The sequence below is a fragment of the Durio zibethinus genome, chromosome 18, assembly GCF_047325235.1.
Source record: "Durio zibethinus cultivar Kanyao isolate XHJ-2024 chromosome 18, ASM4732523v1, whole genome shotgun sequence".
Classification (NCBI taxonomy): domain Eukaryota; kingdom Viridiplantae; phylum Streptophyta; class Magnoliopsida; order Malvales; family Malvaceae; genus Durio; species Durio zibethinus.
In genome coordinates, this window is record NC_143179.1 from 16,670,626 (window position 1) to 16,690,024 (window position 19,399).

The 19,399-nt window shown below is 29.4% G+C and overlaps 3 pseudogenes across 2 annotated transcripts; 2 read left to right on the plus strand and 1 right to left on the minus strand.

Moving 5' to 3' along the window:
• Positions 1–1,644: 1,644 nt before the first annotated feature.
• LOC111299776 (uncharacterized) lies at positions 1,645–6,121 on the minus strand (annotated as a pseudogene). The gene is made up of 8 exons (XR_016329926.1): positions 4,888–6,121; positions 4,630–4,719; positions 4,072–4,554; positions 3,750–3,899; positions 3,547–3,645; positions 3,106–3,153; positions 2,594–3,030; positions 1,645–2,495 (listed from the first exon to the last, which is right to left on the minus strand). The product of XR_016329926.1 is annotated as an uncharacterized LOC111299776 (transcript).
• Positions 6,122–9,351: 3,230 nt separating this feature from the next.
• LOC149513768 (L-type lectin-domain containing receptor kinase VIII.2-like) lies at positions 9,352–9,929 on the plus strand (annotated as a pseudogene).
• Positions 9,930–11,977: 2,048 nt separating this feature from the next.
• Positions 11,978–13,167, plus strand: LOC111299777 (protein MKS1 pseudogene; annotated as a pseudogene). The gene has a single exon (XR_016329927.1). The product of XR_016329927.1 is annotated as a protein MKS1 pseudogene (transcript).
• The last annotated feature ends 6,232 nt before the right edge of the window (positions 13,168–19,399 follow it).

A 19,399-nucleotide genomic window follows, 5' to 3' on the forward strand; every position in this document is an offset into this window, starting at 1 on the left:
TTCAGGATTCGATGCTCCCCCTTTGGGTTTGGGCCTTAGACATTGCGGAATATTATGGGCCTTAATTGGGCTCTTTGTTGCATTTGTTTTCTCCTATCATTATGGGCTAAACGATATTAATTTTGGATCGTGCTTTTTAGTCTGTGCAGTTTTTAAAATCCATCTTAATGAATTGAAGTGTAATTTTTTTTAAGTCAAAGGGTTAAAAACTTTTTCGAATAATAATTTAAGTCATAATGTTTTATTGTAATTAATTAAGTTGTCAAAATTTTATTTTTATCAATTGCGTTTTTATTAAATAAAAATTAGTTAATCGGTAACACTCATTTCTATCTAATTGAGGGTTTAATTGAAGTGAATATAAATATTTAACGGTTTAATTCATTCAAAATAAAAAATTTAAGATTTAATTTATTAAAATAAATTTTAGAGGCTTAAATGATTTTTGAATTTTTGTTTAAAGGTTTTTTGAACCTTTTATTTATTTTTTTTAAAGGCACCTTAAATGGATCTGCAACATTTTTTTCTTAATTTCATCAGTCGATCAATAGTATATGAGATTTTTTTTTTAATTATAATTTTATTGATGAAAGTGTTATATAAAGTTTTAAAAAAGGGGGGGGGGGTTTTGATTTGAAATGACTTTTTGTTGTTGAACTGTGAATGCAAAATGATTTCATAAATCTTCTCTTATTTTTGAAATTCTTATAAAATAAGTTAAAAATAAATTGTAGTTTAGATACTTTGATCCCTTAAAAAAATTGATTTTAAATTTGTGAAATAGGTTTAGAATTCAACTCCAATTTTGTTCAACAAGAAGAGTTTTTGTTATTATTATAATCTTTTTCAAGTGAAGTTGCTTATATCTAAGACCGACAAAATGTGGTGTTCTCTTGATTGTTTTTTTTTTTTTCTTGTTGTTGCATTCATCAATTTAATTGATATTCAAAGATAAGATCTTAAAATTTTTAAAGTAGAAAATACTTGATAAATTTAGTAGTAGTTGTTTAAAAAGTTTTTGAGTTTGAATAAAAGTAATATATATATATATATAAAGAAAAAGGCTTTAATTCTCAATATAAGTAGAGTGATTATCATGCGAATTCAAGCAAACAACCACATTAATCTAAATCAAATTATAAAAATGGAGGATTAATACAATTTCAGTGTTACCATTATTGATAGAGTGTGTTGATAATTAATGTGATAATTTCTTTTATTCATAAACTATTTAATTAATTTTGATCTTGTTGAAGATGCTACAACAATATATGTATATATATGAATTTAGTATTTAAGATTTGAAATTATACTCAATGACTTTGAAATTGACAATAAATTGAGGACTTAACACTAGAATCAGTCTTCCAAGCTTCTGTTTACTATAGTATTTCATATGTTAATGAGATTTTGATCTAATTGTAAGAAATAAATCCTTAAATCATGATGTTGTAGGTTCAAATTTCATTATGTATAGATTTGATTGAATTTTATATTGGATTTATTTAGTTATATTATAATTTATTTTTTTATTATTCAATGATTATATATATATATAAATGTAATATTTGATTATGATTATAATTTTTTTATTTATATTAAAAAAAATCAATCATGATCATATAAAATATATTAGTACTCCATATACCATGCATGAATTTTGATGAATGCATTATCAGCAAATCCTAACCCAAAACATATTTATTCTCGACCAAAATATATAAAGCAAAATTTAAAAAATAATTTATGAAGAAAACAGCATATGATAAACCAATGCATCCAAATCCTGTTGCTTAGTAGTATCACTGACGCAGCAGCTCTCAGCTAACGAACGCAACGTGTTGAAGACCTGGTGGAACCTGATCGTCACCAGGGCTTCTTTGGCTTGTCAAAGATTCCAGGTCCATATTTAGAAATGAAAATCTCGACAAGGAGAGGGAATTGCAACAGGGCGAAAAGGGTAACTGGAAGACTAGCAAGCAAAATAATTGGAAAAGAAACCCATGGTATTCGGTCACGCAGATCCAGGAACAAGGCGATTCCGAAGGTTGTCATCATGCTTGCTATGGAGAAGAAAAGCATGGAAAGCCCAACCATCAATTTTGTAGGCACAGTCTGGAGGAAATCTTCTTCCCTGTACCGGGATGTCAGGATTCCTAAGAACATAAGCAATGAAGTTGTGGAAGTAAAAAGTGATAATGCATGGAAGTAAAAAGTGATAATGCATCAGATATTATGAAAATCATGAATGAATTGCTATTCAAGTAGAGTGGAACGCCTGAATTGTCATATCCACCAGGCACTGTAAACAATGCTGAAAACATTATGGTGACGATTAGAGCAGTAACGACTGTGCAAGATTTAGCAGTTTCTTTGGTCCATTTTTCCCCTTGTTCTACTAACTTCTTATGATGATCCGAGAAGAAAGCTCGGGGTGTTTTATAATGGATGTTGATCATCTCCTTGTACTTGGGTTGTACAACACTCTCCACCTCCTACAATAAAAATAAGAAAGAATTCATGTACGAATAATTCTTCTTTCACCTAACTTTTAAACCTATAAAAGAGCTTATATATATGTATTTTTAACCACCTTAAACCATTGAAGCTCCCTTTGCATCTGTAGAACTGCACCCGAAACACGATCAAGCTGAGAGGAAGGAGCTAACAACGCAGCCTGGTGTAACATGTTGTTAAAATCCTTATCCCAATAAGTTGCCAGGGAGTTTTTCTTTGCACCCATTTTATATATAAGGCTGAAAATCTTTTCTTGGCGTTCAGCGGTTGCAACGAAAAATATATTCCGGTCTTTTTCATCCCAGAACCATACTACTTCAGGATAATGTTTCATGATCTCTGTGACAAACTCAACTATCCCTTGCTTAACAGCTTCAAATAGTGCTCTTTTTACCAGAGATTCGAATTTGAACTTATCTTCTAAATTTGATACCTCTGTGCAAATACAAGTTAGAAGTTCTTTGGCTTGAAGGTGTGTCAGTTTTAACTCATATATGCTTGTAAAGCCTGGGACTGATGGCAAGAAAAGCACAGTTAGGCTCAATCAAATACGACCGAAAGTTATTGGTGGAGTTGCTTGTTTCTTACCAGAAAGTTTTAAGACTTTCCAGAATATTTCTGATAGTTGGTGAAGTGCTGCATAAACGAAAATAGATTTTCAAATTTCTGAAGTAAAAATTGGGTGATGCACTATTTAGAATTGTAGTTATTTGTGGTCAAATGCATCTAAAATCAGATATGTCAATTTGTGAATCCCTATCTGTTTATTTCGTGTTTATCACATGAAAAACACAAAAATTATTATCACAATTCATACCAAATATAAAAGACATTTTTTTATTTTTATCAAATTCATATTCGGTTTTTGCTACATGTCATTTTCATGTCTTTTTTCATATAATATCATCATGTTATGTTTAAAATTTTGAAAACTATCTAAAACAATAATGTCAGAACAAATCCAAATAAAAAAAATAAAAAAAAACAAGATTTCTACTAAGAAATCTCAATCTTGTTTTACATATTTACCTCGGTTAGTCAAGCTCCTTTGATGAGTTGTACCTTCATGAGGCCTTTCAATATCTCCAGAAGCATTGAGAAAGGCCTTTTGTGGATGTAATTGAATACCTGATCAGGTCAAGAATGGATAAAGCAGTCTCATATAATTCTGAATTTAATGATATATTATAGCTCAAATTTCCAATTTTGTTTCAGTGACAGAAGTTACCAACATTTATATATCCACCGTTGCCAAAGTGCAAGTTGAGTTCCACTTGGGAATGCAGATGGTCTTTCAGCCAAAATATTGAATGCTGTGTCTTTATCCGTGTCTTCAGCAATTGCCAGTAGCGGGTAGCGTTGGACTATATCCAAAGCAATATCTAAAGAGAGGAACACATAAAGGTCAAACAAAAAGCCAACGATCTGTGTTGATAGAGTGCTGGATTTTTAGTTTCAATAACAGGGTTCAAATCCTGGAAACAATGAACAAAGGGAAAGCATATATTTATTCAAGAATCAAAAGAGATGAAGTAAAACAATCCTCTTTTGTACCGTAAAATTCATCAATAATACAAGCAGTGAGAAGAAGAGCTCCATGACTTGGACTAGTTGGATCAAGCTCTTCAATCGGAGTTTCCATGTAAAGATAGTGCACCAAATCTCTATGTCCATAGAGAGCAGCCACAACAACGGGAATCTGATCACGAGCATTCGTAATTTTAAGCAAATCTCTATTCTTTTTCACCAGTAACTCAGCAATCTCTGTTACTCCCCCTATGGCAGCGAAATTAAGGGCTGTTGAGCCTAATTTCTGTTTAACTGCTATTTCTTGAGCAGACATGCGCCCCACCAACTCCTCAACAATGTCTATATGACCAGCTATGACAGCAATGTGAAGAGGTGTGTCTCCTTCCATGGAAAGGCTACCGGACACTGCATCCGGATGTTGGTCAAGGAATTTCTTGGTAGCTTCCAAATCACCACTATCCAGAGCTTTGTATAAGGGAAGATATCGAATTGATGCATCCTTCGAATCTGCCAGGAGAAGAACTTTTTTTTTTTTTAATATTGGTTTAAAAAAGAAATTATAAAGCTTAGAGATTGAATTACCTTTATCCTCATTTGTATTGCTTGCTGATCTCTTACAAGGAGGGGAAGCCAGAGCACCATGGGTTGCTTCCGTGGGCCGCATATGGAAAACTGCTGGAGAAACAAAAAAAAAAAAAAAAGACCTTCACTATTTGCATTGAAATTCAATTCAATTTAAATATGTTTAGGACAATATAATGATAAATCAAACGGACCAAACGCAATGTTTCACATGATCTTACATAAAATGTATGCAGCATGACTTTATTAATCACTTACAGGTTATATTTCCAGGTTTTTGCACTGCAAATATGATTTGCTTGGACTCAGATACTGAACAACCCAGAAGGATAACTCATGACACTAATTTATAAGGGATGATACAAAATATATAAAATTGCTACCCCCAAAGCAGTAGTTTCTTCTTTAGGTCTCTACAAATTGCTAGAACTTTTCTTGTGAAATTGCTTTTCTGTACTCCTACATGCTTGTCCACTACTACAAGCACAAACAAAGAATAAGTAAAAGTATGCTGAAGTGAATTTGGACTACAAGTTTAAAGAAGAAGATAGAAACAGAGAAAGAAGATTGTTTGATGCAAAATTAATTTTGGCAGAAATCATCCAAAAGATTTTGCTTAGTGGTGTTGTTTTCTTCTCTTTGTCGTTTTGTCTATCCATCTTTTTCTATGCCATGGCTGGCATCTCACTTTGAACTGAAGATTCTTAAAGGAAATTACTTGAATCAAGTTACAATTCCATTTGAATATGAATTTTTTTTTTTATAAGTGGTAAAAGGTTTTTGGATTTTATCCGGTACATCTTTTTTTTTTTTCAGATAAATTCGAATAAATTTTATCTACATCAAACTTAATAAATTTATAAAAAATTACTCTTTTACAATCTCCTAATAGATCCAAACCCAAATAATAAAGAAAGGAACATTTTTTTTTTTCACTTCAACCAACTATCTGTTGATAATTCCCCTATTAAATATTTTAGTTGATGCAAGCAATGCCGATGTTTTCAAAGACTAATAAACTTTTCCCTCTTTTGATTATATACACACACTTTTTTTTTTCATTTTTTCCCATTTCCCTACTTGCCAAAACGTATTTGTTTCAAGTTAAGATAAGTAAGCAATCTAAATTGAGCCACTGTGAAGCTCAGGTAAAAGAAACTCTTGCTGCAAAGCCTTGGGTTAATAAAGGGTAATAGTACTAGGAAAATTATCCTAGATACTTTACCATTAGAGTCAGAAGGTTGACATGTATTCTATTAAAACATACAAAATAGTGTCCACCAAGTTAATTTATTAGAAAATAATTGTCTTGAAATTTGAGCAAAGTCTTCTTGATCCTGGACCAATGTTCTGCCATCATGAAATGAAGAATGACTGGAAGTTCAAAATGGTGCCAATTAACGATAGGAAGGATCTGACCAATTAATGATAATAGAATAAACTTAAGTGGGGCGCGTCATATACCTTTCTCAGCCTTTAGGTTAGATCAAGATATTCCTTCAATGATCTCATCATATTTCTTGTAAACAATTTATCCTTTTTTTTTTTTAAGATTACATATTTACCAAGAGAAAAGCTAAGCAGCCTATTTTGACATTAACGTTTGTAAAATTTATCTTTCAAGATTAAACATTTTATTTTTATCAATTTAGTATTTAAGCTTTTTCCTTTTAATTTAGGAAAATTTAGTATGCAGGAATGATATTGTTAAATACAAGATAAAGCTTGCTTTCATCCCTAAAATTTTAAGGGAACAAGACTCCATTCTCCAATGCAGATGGTTTAGCAAAATCTGGTGTCCAAAGAACACAGGCTCTGTTTTTACCTATTGCTAATTTTTATACTACATTTAGCTTTATTTCCTTATTCTATTCTTTTCTTTAGCTTCATTTCTTTTCTTTTTCAACTATAAATCTTTTTGCCCATAAAAAGTATAATAGCTATAACACGAATGTAGGAAGTGAAAGTATCACGTCAAGTTTTACAAAAAGAGTACTTAAGATGCATAAATCTCACACAGAATAAGAAATGAAAGATTGTTAGGTATATAAGTTTAAGCATTACGTTTTTCACTAAATTGATTCTGCAAGAAGAGGATGACATCTGCAAGATAAACGGTATCAAAATCAATTCTTAATTGTTTGACTTCATAACAAACCTCTCAACGAGGGTAGACAGAATGGGTCAACTATGAATGAAGGCGTGATAAGATTAAAAGAAAAAAAACATATCACATCAAATGCTTCAAAAAAAGTAGTCATGGTACATCATTGAGTATAAGTTAAACTCCAATTGACTTAATCAATCGAAACTCACTAAATTTGATTAAATCTATTCTATTAGTTTAGTTTAAATAATTATTGATAAAATTAAATACATTTATTTAGAAAATTAATTCAAATGATGTTTAATTTAAAATTATTTGATAATATTTTTAATAAAAATAAAATAATCTAATTTATTAGTAAATTAAATTATAAAATTTTAAGTGAAAAAATAAATAAAATAAATAGATTTTTTGTTAATTATAATAAAAATAAATGAATTCAATAGAAAAATTAACGAAATAAAAAGAAATAATGTGAAATAATATACTCTTAATTATAATTTTGTGAATTATTGAAAAATAAAGTGAGAATGTAAAAAAATTTCATTAGTATCTCTTTTGATGAAGCTTTGATTTAAAATTTCATCTAACAATTTAAATCTATTTCATGCATAAATTAAATTTCTTAAAATTTTGAGAACCCAACACTTAATTTCTTCTTTTGCAATAAATAAATTCTTTTATAAACTGGACCAAGCTCTCACCAATTAATGAATAAAACTTCTAAAGGCTCTCTTAGCATATAAATTTATTCTTGGTAAATTTAGTAAATAGCAATAAATGAAAGGAGCTTGTAGTTTTGGTACTTCAAAGACTTTTTTCTATTAAGCTAAAATTTTTGAGCTACATAATGAAAGGTATCACATCTCATGATTCTTAAATTGCTTAGTCAAACTCAAAATTTTCAAAATTGATGTTCAAATTCTAACCATTGGGATTTTTTTTATTTAAGATTATCAAAAATTACACTTTGATTATTAGAATTACAAATTTAATACTTTATCAACAAATCATACAAACTTTAATAAAAATATCTTTTTTTGAGTTACATAACAAGAGACAAATCTTTTTAATCCATAAATATCATCTTGTTTATCTCAAAATTCAAAATGAAGATACCTTCGAGACGGTGACTTATGTTCTAAGTTCTATATGTTAGGATACATCATTAATTATTAAGGTAGCATTCGATATTATTTTTAAGATTATTGTGATAATTTAGTCATTAAAGTGAATTTATTACTAAGATAATATTATCACTCTTTGGAATAATTTTGTTTGGTTTATAGTCATTAATTCTTAGGAATTAAAGATTACTGTATTTAGTATTATTAAAAGCTAAACATTTTTTTGTTTAAAAATTAAAAAAAAACCATGTATATTGTAATTGTTACACAAGTTAATGATTTTAATATTGTTTAAAAATAATAATTTACAAAATATTAATAATATTTTACTTACTTCATAATAAAATATAATTAAATTATTAAATTAATAAATATATTTATTGATATTAAACTAATTTTTATAATACAAATTATGTAAAAAATTTTGAATTAAAAAATAATAGTGATATATTAGAATCATAACAAAAAAAAAAAAAAACCAAAAGGATCATATTATGTATAAAACGTTAAAGCATAAATTATTTTTTTAATTTGTTACAATAAATATTAGTTTAAAATATAAAAATTTAAACAACAAAAACAACAACAAACTTAGCATTATATCTTATAACTCTGGAGTCGACTATATGAAAGGATAATAATAACAATGCTTTCATCCATTTCCTTAATTTTCATATCATTTATTATTATTTGTATCTATATCTTTCATGATTTACCTTTAAGAAGGCATTTAGTTTAGGGGAATATGAAATTTTCTCCTAAAATCTTACTTGCGGTAATATGATTCTTACATTTCGTTGACGAGTATCTATTTCTTAGGGATAATTTTGAATTCCTAAAAGTACCCAAATGTCTTGAAATTAGAAACTCACTTTTGCTTATGGTTTTTTAAGATCCTAAAAGGAAAGTTAATTTCATCTCACATTTGACCTCAACAATAAATTTTTTTGATCTATTTTACCTTGAAATCCAATGTAATTTATAAACTTTTAACTATGCTTTTTTTTTTTATTTAGAAACATAGTCTTTAAAACAAAGACCATTTTTTTTATGTAAAAAACATAATATTTGAAAAAAAACAAAGACCAAATTTTAAAGTAAAAAACACAATTTTTGTTAAATAACAAAAGCAATTTTTTAAATAACAAAAACCACATTTTTTATGTTAAAAATTTAGTCTTTAATAACAAAAACCATATTTTTTTAACTAGAAACATAGTTTTTGAATGAAACAAAGACCACGTTTCTAACGCAAGAAACGTGATCTTTGTTAAATAACAAAGTGAATGAAAAAGAGTTGTAGAAACCAATAATGTATTTTATTTTCACAACCTCCAAGCCAACCCAATCCCCCATATTCTTTACTTTCTTTCATTTGGTTTTTCACCCAAAACCCTAAAAAAATAAGGGAAAAAAAATCACCTTGTTGTAAATGGAATCATCACCCAACAATTCTTAGTAGACCAACAACTCTAACCCATTTTAGTAATGGCTACATTCTCTATTTCCAACTACTTCACAGCCCTAACTTTTCTTATTTTCCTTTTTAAAATCTTAGTTGCAAACAAAAGCTCATCTTTTTCCTCTAAAAGTTTTGGTAAAGGTCTAAAGTTTAAGTCCAATGTTGCTCATCTTTTTCCACTTCTCCTTCTCAATGTCCCATGAAAATGGTGATGGTTTGGCTTTTGTTATGCAATAGTTTGTTTGGGATTCCTCTGAGATTAGAGAAAACTAAAAATGATATTATTGCTGTAAAATTTGACACCTTCAAAGATGCCAAGTATGGTGATTTGAATTAAAATCATGTAGGCATTGATGTGAGTAACCTTGCATCAGTTAAAGTGAGAAATTTATCATTTATCAAATTGGTATTAAATAGTGGAGAAAAATTATGTTCTTAGATTGAATATGAGACAAGTTCAAAGAGATTAGAGACTAGGTTGAGTGAATCTAGTAGTTCCAGGCTTAATGATCCACGACTTTCATACTTAATCAACTTGCCAAACTAATGGAATGATAAGGAAATGTTTGTGGGCTTAAGCTTTTCAAACGAGAACTCTTTATAGACTTACTTAAGTACAAGAAAGTCAATGTAATAGTTGTCAAAAAACAACGTTAAAATGTCGTCTTTGATTAAAGTCAACGATTGCATTTCTTCCTCCAGATATGTCATCTTTAATGAAATATAATCATTTAGTTAAATGAAACTAGGTGATTTAGATGTTTTAAACACTACATTTATTTTCATAAAAATGTAATCTTTGATATAAATGTTGCATTTACAACAAAAAAAGTAGTCTTTGACAATATTTAATTTTTTATTTTTTTAATAACAAAAATGTAGTTTTTGATTGTATTTGACTTCATATTTTTTGGTCAAAGACTGTTTATATTTAACAAAAACGTTGTCTTTGACATGTAATAAAAGGCATTATGGTAAAAAATATTTATTACGCAATCTAAGATTCCCCCAAATCAAACACAGAAATCTAATATTCCTATGGTAGGAAAAATCACCCCTTACACAAAACCTACACTTTATCAGAGATCACATTATTTCTTGAAATCTAAAATTTTGCGAATCAAATGCCTCATAAAGTTTTGATTTCTCATAAATCTAGAAGTTCATTTTCTCCTAATTGATGCACAGATAGACTTACATTTCCCATATCCAAATAATCTCAAACAATTCTCTTTTATCTTTTCCTCAATTCAAATTACTCTTAACTTTTCTCGAATCTCTTCATTTCTAATTTTATCTCCTAGTCTTACCCCATATATACATATATACATATATAAATATATATATATATATATATTTATATATAAGAATCCTCTGTTAGTTATGCTCATTTTCTTCTTATGTTATTTTTTAATAACCTCACACTTAGTTTAATATAAAATATAAAAATTTATAATATAACATAATTATATTTTTAAGAGTAAGTAAGTTTTAATTCATATATTAAATAAGTAATATTGATTATTATTAATTTTACATATAAATTCATTTCAATAATAAAATTTTTCACCATTATAAATAAAAATTAAATTATCATTTAAAATAATAATCTAATCACTATCGATTATTCAATATCATTATCATGTAACATTAATAAATGCTTACTAGGCACAATAATCTAATCATTACATATAAATCATTATAATTTTTTAAATAATCACTTTATATCAAATATTACTTAAAAGAGTTTGAATATCATTCGTTAGATGCTCGATCATTGGAAAATAAATCGCGCATCCATGTGTTTAAGAAAGGCCGATATTTTTCTTTCCAAAAAACCTAAAAAGAAGTTCCATTTTTTGGGTCGGGTTAGTGCGTCTTCAGTACAAATTTTAAAATTTTACCATCTTTTATAGCCTTACTCTCCCTCTTTTTACATAAATTACAACTTGGATATTTATAAAAGTAATTATAATTGCCAACTTGGCTAATAAAAATTTTAAAAGTAATTGCATTAAAAATCACAAAACACTAATTTTTACTTAAATAAAGGATGAATGATAGTAGAAGTAGTTTTTATTATAAAGAGATTGTAATTTAGAAATTAAAAAAAAGTTACATATAAATTTAATAATTTAAAATATAACATGATGATACAATTCAAAAATAATATAAAAAAAGATATAAAAATACTATAAATTAAAATTTTAGTAAAAATTATATATGTGTATAACATAAACAAAATATATATTTATATTTTTTATATAGATGTAAATTATGATATATAATTTTATGTAAAATGTGATATAAATAAAAAATTATTATTGTTTACACTACATGAATTCATAATTGTTAAATTTAATTATAAATACGAAAATCTGAATCTAATACTTATATAATATCATATTTTAAAAATAATTATATAAAATAATTAAATTAAACTCCGCGTTAATAATAATACTTTATGGAAGAAAGACTATTTAAATTTTGGTTTATTATTTATCTCAAAAAACTCTGACTTTATTATTTTTTTATCCAGAATTAAATCTTGCTTCATTTAATGAACTAGCAGTTTACTTATGTATGCTATACAGCAAATATTGAAAAAGAAAAATTAAAATCTGTAGGAGAAAAGAAGCAATATAAAATAGGAATTCACTAAAAAAATCCCTGTTTGTAACTTTTTATTAGAGAAATAAAATTGCAAAAATAAGCCACAATATTTGCATTGACTTTTCTTGTCTTCCTTTTCTTCGTGTTTTTCAAGCTCAAATAATTTGGCTGAAAGTGTTCAAACTTCAGAGTAATTCACTCCATCATCTACCGAAAGCAATAAAAAAAAAAATTGCTCTCTCTTTCTCTTCTCCATTCCCAATAGACCCTTCTCCACCACTCATCATCAGCATCGTCAATCATGGACCCTCAATTTCCCGCCGGGGAGTCAACGTCAAAGCGTCAGCTACAAATCCAAGGTCCACGCCCAAACCCATTAAAAGTCAGCAAAGACTCCCTTAGAATAAAAAAACCGCCTCGTCCGCAACCCCATGCCGCCGCCCCCGCAGTAGCAGCAGACCAACGCCGTCGTGAGCCGGTTGTCATATACGCTGTCTCACCTAAAGTCATCCACGCCGAAGAATCTGACTTCATGTCAATCGTCCAACGATACACGGGACTTTCATCCGGTAACTTCTCTGGCGACGGCGACGTATCGCCTGCGGCAAGGTTGGCAGCGACGGAAAAGGCGATTCCAAGCCCAAGAGAGAAAATAGGGGACGTGGGGGAAGGTGGGATGGAAGAGGGTTTGATTCGGATGCCGCCAGGGATTCTTTCGCCGATGCCGGGGGAGTTGCCGTCGGCGGCTACGGGAACTTTCTTTTCCCCGGCTTCAGAGGCCAGAATGATGTGGGCTTTGAATGACTGGAGCCCGATGTTCAATGTAAGTGGGTTCATGGCAAGCCCCTCTTCTGCATTGCTTTCTGGGCCTTTAATTTCTTCTCCAACTCTTTCTCCTGATTTTTTTTGTCACATTTGGAACCTGTAGGCATTTTTTTTAATTTTCTAAATCAAAATTTGGCTTTGGAAATTAGGTGATTGTATTATTAGATTTAGGGGCTTCTTCTTCAATTGCAATGTTACTAATGTGCCAACTTTTTAGTTTTTTCTTCAAGAGAAAAGTAGTTAGAAAGAAAAAATTAGGATTAGGTTGAAATTTGAGATTTTGTGTTAAAAAAGGTTGGGAGTTTGCAATTTTATTTTAGTGTGTATTTGGCTTTTAATTGTAAAATTTTGTAATTTATTGGAGAATGGAGCGAGTTGAATTTTTATGGGTACTTCATCATAAATGATGCTTTTATTGAAGTGAGAGAAATGGTAATTGAAATGATTGAGGCTTTTATAAATTGTGGTAGGATAAAAAAAAAAAGAATATGCCAAACCGAACATCTTTAAATATGAACTGATAAAATAGTACGTAAATTATATTAAAAATTATATAAAAAATCATTTAAAATTTTGCAAAAATTTAGGCTTTCATCTTCCTCGTAGGAGGATTTATTTATTTATTTTTAAATGAAACATCTTTTGTAAAAAGTATTGAATGATTAAAGGATTATCCCAAAAAAGACGAAGAGAAAAAAACAAGTTTTTTTTTTTCTTAAATTTTTTTGTTAAGAAAAAAGAGAAGAAAAAACCGAAAACTAGAAAGCTCTATCTATAGCCGTGAGCCCATGAGTTCTTTTGGGTTTCCCGACCCACCAGCCTTAAACCTGTTTGCGGGGAAAACCAAACTTGTTTTGGTTAGTAGCTTCCACAAACAACTATTTGTTCTTTATCTTGTTGTTGTTGTATTCCTCCTGCCTGCCATTCGATATGGCTGTTTCGAATTGTCACAGTTTAAAAAAGGTTGGATTGTAATTGAAAATGGAAGAGATTTCTATCCTCCCCTCTTCACTAAAATTAGTGGTGAGGCATATACTTGCCAAGAAAATAATGACGCAGTTGATGATATTTCAAAATAACATGAAAAAAAAAAAACGATATCCAAATTCCCAGCATAGGCGAACTTAGGAGGAATAATCATGGCAAAGGAAAAATATACACATAAATTCCAATGCCATCACAACAGAAACTATCATCGAATAAATATGCACCAATTAAAAAAAAAGTCACAATGGAGGGCTCATGTTATTGACCAGAAAAGCAGATCATGCCTGTGCTTGAGCTGGATTGGGAATAGTTAAAACAAGATCGTTTTCGGCCGAAATGGTTCCAAAGAAGAAATGCCTGAAAATTTTGCTATTTACCAATTGGAATGGACAGCCCGGATCTAACGGTTAGCCACCAAAATGGGGAAAAATCATTTTCAACTTTGATCACCATCTCAGAACTTCTGAATTCATAATTTTGAAAAAAATATTATAAAGAGGTATCCTATTTATATATAAAAAAATTATCAATAATTAAATAAAAAATTTCTTATGATATCATAATTATATCACAATTTTACATATTATTTTAATTATAATATCATAATTTTTAATATTATGTTTGATTATATAATTACATAATATTATAGAATATTATATTAATATCCCCACTCAAGGTAGTATTATAGATGCCTCTTTGAGTTTATTAATTAATTCCTGAAATGAACCAGGCAAATGTGTGTTTGTAAAGACATTTGCAATATGATTTGAAGAAGACCCAGAAAGTTAGAAGATCAATCCCTTGTGCCACATGATGACGTATAAAATGAAGATCAATCTCAATATGTTTGGTGCATTCATTAAACACATTATCATGAGCAATTTGAATGGTATTGTGATTATCACAATAAAATCTTATGACAGATATAAACACTTAATTTTATCTCAAGTATTTGAAATATTTTGCAATTGCTTAAACCGAATTAATTTGGGGCGATTTAATTTAAGTCCTTGCATTTGAAAGCTTAAAGCCCAATTGAAACTTTGCATGGGTCTAATTCAATTAAACTCGAGCTTGAAGGGCGAAAGTTTAAATGTGATCCAGACGCTATTGTAACCCATAATTGTGGCCTAAAATCCAAATTCATAAGAGTGCCCATTTTTATTTTTCTAAATTTCATTTATTTAATTTTACTAAAAGAATAAAGAATCATAAAAAAGAAAAAGGATAGAATTGCAGAAGATTTGAATGACGGAATTCCTTGAATTTTCAAGCCACCTCTGGGTCCTAGGCCACCTACCTATAGCCACCCTACCAGCTATCCGAAAACTAAGGCCACAACTCTCAGCGGAATTTTCGCTGGCGATGGGATTTCAATCCCTAGAAGGGATTCGGTCTTAAGTAGAAACACAACAAAATCCTAGAACACCCATTGCCTAGACCACCACGACTCCCTTTGCCACCGTTATTGCGGTAAACAATGAAACACACGATCCATCAGAAAGCCACTCAAGCAAGAAGCCTAAGCTTCACTGCCCTTCCCCCCGCTTCCACCATAACATCCAAAACCCACTATGCAGCCGAACCAAATCGACCCCTACCTTGCAACCCAGCCGATCACCCACTGTCGACCCAACCAACTTCCAGTTTCACAACCGCGATACACCACCACCTCTATTCCCAAAAAACTACACTGCAAGCCAAAAAATAAAAAATAAAAGAAAAAAATCCCACCCGAAAACACACCCACAAGCTCACACGCATTCCTCTTAGAAGAAGCAGCAGCAACACAACAACAGCAAGAAAAACCTAAAATTGCAAAAAGGTTGAAGAGAGAGAAAAGAGGGTTTTGTGGGAAATTCAGTTTAAGCTAGTCTCAGCGGGTTTCGAGGTTAGTTCTTTGGACAGCAGGAGGACCATGGATAGTGGAAGAACATAGTGGAAGCTTGGGCCATTTGGGCAGTGGAAGGACATTTTTTAAGTTGAACCCGTGAGCTATTGAAGCAGAGCTAGGCCTTTTGGGTGGTTTTTAAGGAAAAACTACTAGGATATTTAGAAGGAAGGGGTCAAAAGAAAGGAGTAGGTGAAATTTGGAGTCAAACCGACGGCGGCGACCAGCGGCCTCCACCGCCAGATGAGAAAAATGACTTAAAAATTTGCGAGTTTTAAAAAATTGGTGATCATTACTAGAAATGAACTCACCTCATAAATCATCTTTAGTCAATCATTTTCACATTTTAAATCTTACATGGACCTAATTCTTCGATGGGGCATAATATGAGCTCTATGAACTTTATTTCCATTGCAGTTCAACATGATATCGAAAATAGAAACTTTTATTAGGCAATGAATGAAATTGATTAATTTTGAAATTTTATTTTAAAGTTTTTGAAAATCAAACAAGACACTAAAGAATTTAAATGTTGGTGATTTGATACGTGTTAAAATTGTTTTCACAGCTCAAATGCCCCAAAACCGTTTGAATTTCCTTCAAATGCTCTAAACTCGTTTGAATTTCTTTTTATAATTGAAAACTCACAAATGCTTTTAACTTGTTTCCTAAAAGCAATCCTTACTATCATCCAAATCTCTTTTATGATCGAAAACTCACAAATGCCTTAATTTGTTTCTTTAAAGCAATTATTGCTCCACGTCATAGGGCGCATGGCCATAAAGAAACCAATTTTTCATTACCTATGATAAGTTTTTATGTCAAAATCTTCCTTTTCATTTTATGAAAATTTGAACAATTTGAAATCATAATGACACTTGAAATGCATATCAAGTTGGAACTCGAGATATTCCATGTAGCATGATTTTCTTTGTGAATCATCTTCGAGTGATAAACAAAGTGGGGGCATCATTTGTCAAAAAAAAAAATAAACAAAATAAAAAAAGAGAGAAAAAAAATGTTGATGGATACATTATGCACTCAAAATATTCAAATAAGTAAAACAAGGAGTTTAAAATGAAATATTCACAAAAAAAAAAAACCAAAGAAAAATGAAAAAATCATGTTTCTCACTCTTCACAAATATTTGCTCTTCAGTTCAAGTAATTGTATTTGAAATGATGAATGATCATTTTTTGCTACCTTTCACGAATAGAAAATTTATTCTCTTTTGCTACCCTCTTGACCCTATCGAAGTATTCTTTCAAAATAAACATTGACCAAGGATCATCCTTTATATTAAAGGCAAAAGAACTACATGCTCGAGATCAAGTATAATAAAGTTTTATCAAAGAAAAATAATGCTTTATTTTAAGGGGCAACCCTTTATGCATTAAGTTTTAAATTGGAAAGAAAAAAAAATGAGAAAAAAAAATAAAATTTGAAAAAAGTTAAAAAAAAAAGAGACGCAAGCTTCAACAAATATAAGACAAATATTTTAAAGGAAGTCCTTAACAAGCTGTGAATAATCCTTGATCTCATTAAGCTTAAATATGTATTTCATGCTTGTTTTATCTTTTTTTTCATAATCTTATACCTTGACTTATATCACATACTTTGAAAAGTCCATTTTGATTAAAAATAGATGTTTGAATTGAAGAGCTTAGTTTTTGAAAATTGTACATATCAGTTACCAATCTATGAGATTTCATTTTGCCTTTCAATGTTAGAAGTTTTTGTGTGAATCAATTCTCATTGTGAAAATTTAAAATGTTAGAATGCATGATGTGACCATTGACAACAAAAGTAAAAAGGAAAAAGAAAAGAGTGAATAATGAAGTTTTAAAGTGAAAACCAAAAAATGGCATCTAGAGCAAAAATACCTTTTTCGTGCTACATGAGTTCTTAAACGAAGAGTTTCCAAGGTTTTGACTAGAAAAAAGATTATGAAGGAAATATCAATAAATATGAAAGATCTTTGAGAGATCAATACCGATTGAAGACCTTACTTCTTTCAAAAGATTGAAAACTTGAAATCTTTTGAGAAATCAATACTGGTTGAAAACTTTACTTCTCTTAAAAGATTGAAAACTTGGAATCCAAACCTTTGTTTCTTCCCTCAAAGTCATCAAAACTTTGCACATTTCCTAAAAATGAGTGATAGTTTTGACACATATTGAAGTATCCTATTAAGAAATTGAGAGTGTCAAATTGTGTTTGGTTTTCAAAGAATAAAAATGTTTTGAAAAATTATTTCATTTGTGAGCCTAAATAAAAGAATTACCTTTATTTCGTTGAATTGTGATCCTAATGAATTCTTTAACCAAAAAAATTAAATTGTTAATTGATGTAATTCTTGGATATTTTTGATAATTATCACCAATTTTTAAAATATCCGAAAGTTATATGTTTTTAATTTTTTTTCAATGATTACGGAAATACTTTATATGGGCAATTTTATGGTTATTTTGGAAAAGTTTAGAGATTAGTATAAGATACTGAGATCATTTTTTTTGTGAACAGAAATTTTGAATGGCAATGATTTTATTATAGATCTTCTTTTGAATAAAAAAAAAATCTTTGCATATGCATTATTGTAGTCAATAGTTTGCATTTGCATCACTACATGCTACATGAAAAAAACATTCACATTTGCATCTTTGCACATTGCATTTGCATCCTGAAAAACATTCATATTTGCGTAAAGACATTAGCATCATTGGGACAAAAGTTACATTTGCATGGTTTGTTTACATTAGCATGGGGTATCTACATGAAAAAAACTTGTCATCTATATTGTTAAGATAAGTTTTGTTTTCGTATCTTTGTTAAGCGTATTTGATAAGTACATTTACATCATGGAAAAGATATAGGCATTTTAATTACCAGAAAATAATTTAGCTCTTGTGATAATTTGCATTGGTGTACGGATACTCACTTTTTAATCCTTTATCTTGATATTAGACATTTGCATCATAATTGCATTTATTAATTTTGCAAAAATTAAGAAAAATAAAAAATATGGATATTTTTTTGAGTTTTAGAAAAACATAAAAGAAAAAAATCAAGAAAAATTTTGTCAATAAAAAAAGATTTGTTGAAAAAGAAAAAAAAGAAAAAAAAGGGAAAAAGTTTGTCCAAGGAAAGGATAAGTTGTTGTATAAGAAACAAGAAGAATGAAAATAGTTCTTTTGAAAACAAAATAAAAAAAAAAAAGAAAAAATGTTTAAGAATTTTTTGGAAAGAATGAGTTTTTTAAGATTTATTCAATATAAGTTCTTTTGAAAACAAAAAAAAAAAAGAAAAAATGTTTAAGAATTTTTAGAAAGAATGACTTTTTTAAGATTTATTCAATATAAGATTTTAACTCAGTTTAGCTGGCATTTCAAGTCTAGATTAGTTGATATCTAAGCTCAGATTAATTGACACTCAAACTTTACAATTGGAGCCATCTATGGGATTTAAGAGCTTTGGATTGCTTAGGTAACCCCCATCCTCATTGGTTGGAATCCTAAGTGGGGATAGATTACCAGCACCATATTCTAGCAATAATGTATAATGATAGTTGCAAATGAAAGTTTCAGTTTACAAGATCTCATTATCTCAATTATCATGTTGATATATGTAAAACATACAATGTATTGTGATTTTTGAGAACGAGTTCTTTTCTTTGACAAAAAAAAAAAAGGTTGTAAAATTATGAGTAATGGAATGTCCACATGGCAACCCTATTCGGTTTATTTTATTTTATTTATCTT